At 47.4% G+C, this 3,321-nt stretch overlaps 1 long non-coding RNA gene across 1 annotated transcript; it reads right to left on the bottom strand.

The window, feature by feature from the left end:
• Positions 1–574: 574 nt before the first annotated feature.
• Positions 575–2,374, bottom strand: LOC311043591. Its single transcript, XR_014600618.1, has 3 exons — positions 2,284–2,374; positions 908–1,134; positions 575–677 (listed from the first exon to the last, which is right to left on the bottom strand). It is a non-coding gene; the product is annotated as an uncharacterized lncRNA (long non-coding RNA).
• Positions 2,375–3,321: the final 947 nt, after the last annotated feature.

The raw sequence follows: 3,321 nt of genomic DNA, 5'->3' as shown, positions 1-3,321 counted from the left end.
TTTTACCTTAGCGCTAGGTATACTCTTGGTTGCTTGTTTTTGCAGGAAATGCACTTAAAACTTCTGGTGATTAGTAGTTTTCGTTCCCTACCTATGTTGAATACACTTATTGTAAGTCGCTTTGGATAAAAGCGTCTGCTAAATGACTGTAATGTAATCAGGGCAGGGCCACCATGAGTGATGTGTCTTAAAGAGTATCCACGAGCACTGCCCCTGGGGGTCAGTTCCCGTACATATTGAATAATATGTAGTGGAGAAACAGTCTCTCCACTCAGAGAACCTGGGTTACATCGGATGTAACCTTCCGATCTGTTTCATTACTACAGACTACTGGTAAAGAGTGTGAACAGCTCATATAGCACATCTATTCATAGTATCAGCTCACTTGGAACCTGCTCTTCTGGAGTCTCCTGGACCACACTCTGTGGTTCTGGAGTTCCTTGGTCCACAGTCTGGGCTTCTTGTGGTTCTGGAACATCCTGGAACATGGCCTGTGGTTCTGGAGTCTCCTGAGAAATGGCCTGGTCCTCTGTAACATCCCGGACAGGGGTCTTGTCCTCTGTGACATCCTGGACAGGGGTCTGGTCCTCTGTGACATCCTGGACAGGGGTCTGGTCTTGAGGAGCTTTGGTTGTGCTTCTGGAAGATGCAGCAGCTTCCGTTTGTAGCTTGGCATCCTGAAACAGTACAACAATTAAGTTTCAATTAGATGGCTTATCAGCATGTGTTGCATTTCCTTTGCATGTGTCTTTTTACATATTTGATTGGACTTTTTTAATAGTTTTATTGTACCTGGTCATTCATGTCACTTACTGTGTGCAGCACTTAGTAACAGTTTTGAAAAGTGCTACATAAGATAAAGTTATTATTTCTTACTAAAATGTGATAAATTAGTGATGCTGCGTACCGGGGCCTCCTGGGCCTTGCAGACCTCTCTCTCAAAGTCGTCTGGTTTGTCTCTGTCTCTGTCGCTCTCACTGGTGCCACAGAAGAATGTGGGGGGCAGCTGCACGCTCTTGGCCTTCTTCTCCTCCTCTGGGGAGGCCTTCTTCTCCTCCTCTGGGGAGGCCTTCTTCTCCCACACCACCTGGCAATCTGGAGTACTGGGACCACCGGCCACCGCCGCCTGGGCGCCTGAAGGAGGATGAGATTAGGAGCTGCTTTGAATTCAACTGATTACTCTTGTATTAAACTTTCACAGAGATCTGGAAACTCATCCATTTCCCCCCTTTTTTAATGCATAGATATGTGTATATTGTATCTACGTATGTATACTACATATACACTGCTCAAAAAAATAAAGGGAACACTTTGATCCCTTAATCATTTAGAGTTTTCATGAACTGTGTAACATACTGCTAACAAAAACTTCTCAAAAGAATCAAGGGATTTAAGTGTTCCCTTTATTTTTTTGAGCAGTGTATGTATACATACATTATATGAATATTAGGCATGAAATGATTTATCTTAAATCGATTAAAATCGATTCAAACTGGTGACAATAGTTGGGAACTATTGCCCCTCAAAAACGCGATTCATTTGTGCACAGACTAATAATAATAATAATAATAATAATAATAATAAGGGTAATAATAATAATAATAATAATAATAATAATAATAATAATTGCAGTTTCAATAGGGCTTCGCACTACTGTGCAGTGCTGGGGCCCTAATAAAAACCTTTTAAGAAGTGAAAATAACAGATCTAAAAACTGTGGGCTTTGAGCTAAGAAGTTTGGAAACCATTGGTCTACAATATTACATTCCTGGCTTTAAAGGTCACAGTTATGTGCATAGGCCTAGTCATTGTTTAGTCTAAAAATGTACTTACATTGTTCTTTAGATCCAAACCCTTAGTTACTGTTATGCCTCTTCAAATGTATTACATTATGAGAGTTCAAGTAGCATCACAGAAATATGCATGTAGCCTATCACCTCTGTCTAATTCATTATTAAACTATGATACTAATATAATACCCTGCTGTACATACTTAGATGTTTTATAGCAGTTGTTTGGCCTTTTTCTTTACCCAACTGTTGTTTCAAAGTGCAACAACCTAAATAAAAATATTAGATGTTTCAGATTACTAAAGCAATAAACAGTCTTTCATTTTTCAAAGTTTGAGTGGAGGACCAACATCTCATGATGTAATGTGTATGACATTAAAGCAATTACTGTACATGTGTTGTGTGTGTTTCTACAGACTACAGGTTAATAGTGTGAACAGACCATACAGTTGAATCAGCTTATTGAAGACATCTTTTCATTGTGTCAGCTCACCTTCAGTTTTAGTTCTACTTGTTGATGTTGAACTTGAACTTTGTGGGTCAGCGTCTGTAGCTCCATGCTGGTCTGATGTTACAACTATTGAGTCAGAAAAGACAACAGACTTGTATAAGAAACCGGTTCCACCTCGCTACTCCGACGCCTCGGAGTTCCGACAGCCGGAATCACCACCAGGGACCCCCGGGGGTCCCCGGCTGGAGAGTGCCTGAGCCGAGCGGCCAGGGTGTAGCCTCAGGAGCCAGGGACCCCCGGGGGGTCCTCGGAGCGGAGCGAGTACCCGGCCTCGGTGCTCCCCGGGCCGGCTCGAGGCTTCGCCGGGGGTCCCGGGGGTCCCCGGTCGTGGGTGTGGAAGAAAAAGGACAGAGTCCTGCCTGCCGTGGAAAAAGAGCAGATCGACAAGCCTGCATAGGCCTGTGGTGGCTGCGGGGCGCAATACCCCGGTACCTGGTCCCCATCGGGGGTCCATGGACCACCTCCGTGCCCAGGGACGGTGGCTCCCGGGCCGGGTAGAGCGGGCGAGTGCGCACCCGGCAGTGTGTGCGGGGAAGGCAGGGAGAACCGCCGACTGGTGCCATCGGGTAGCTAGGGACCATGCCCGGGAAGAGGCTCCTTCCTGGGGCAGAGTCGGGGCCGCGAGGGGCCCAAAATCCTGGTTCTCTGAAGTGCCCAGGGCCCTCGAGGAGGTGGGCCCCTGCCTTCCTGCCTCCGTCTTTTTTCTTCCAGGCGCCTGGAAGGCCGACCGGTGCCATCGGATAGTTATAGCCCAGGACAGAGGCCTCGGTCCTGGGCACGCGACGGGTCCGGAGAGGCCCCGAATCATGGTTCGCAAAAAAAATCAAAAATCACGCCGAGTGTTGGCATGGGCTCCAGGGGTCCCCGGGGACCCCCTGGAGGAACCCCGGCCGAAAATCTCAACTTTTTTCGGTCGCTAAGAGCTTGTCGATCTGCTCTTTTTCGGGCTAAAACGGCCGGTACCGCCCGGGCCGTGGGTCGCCCGGGGCCGGCGGAGGGCTCGTTGGATCCGGGCCGGGG

Source organism: Gymnoscopelus microlampas, assembly GCF_963454915.1.
Source record: "Gymnoscopelus microlampas genome assembly, chromosome: 4".
In the NCBI taxonomy this organism is placed as follows: domain Eukaryota; kingdom Metazoa; phylum Chordata; class Actinopteri; order Myctophiformes; family Myctophidae; genus Gymnoscopelus; species Gymnoscopelus microlampas.
Note: the sequence above shows the minus strand (reverse complement) of the source record. Positions and strands in the feature narration are given on the sequence as shown.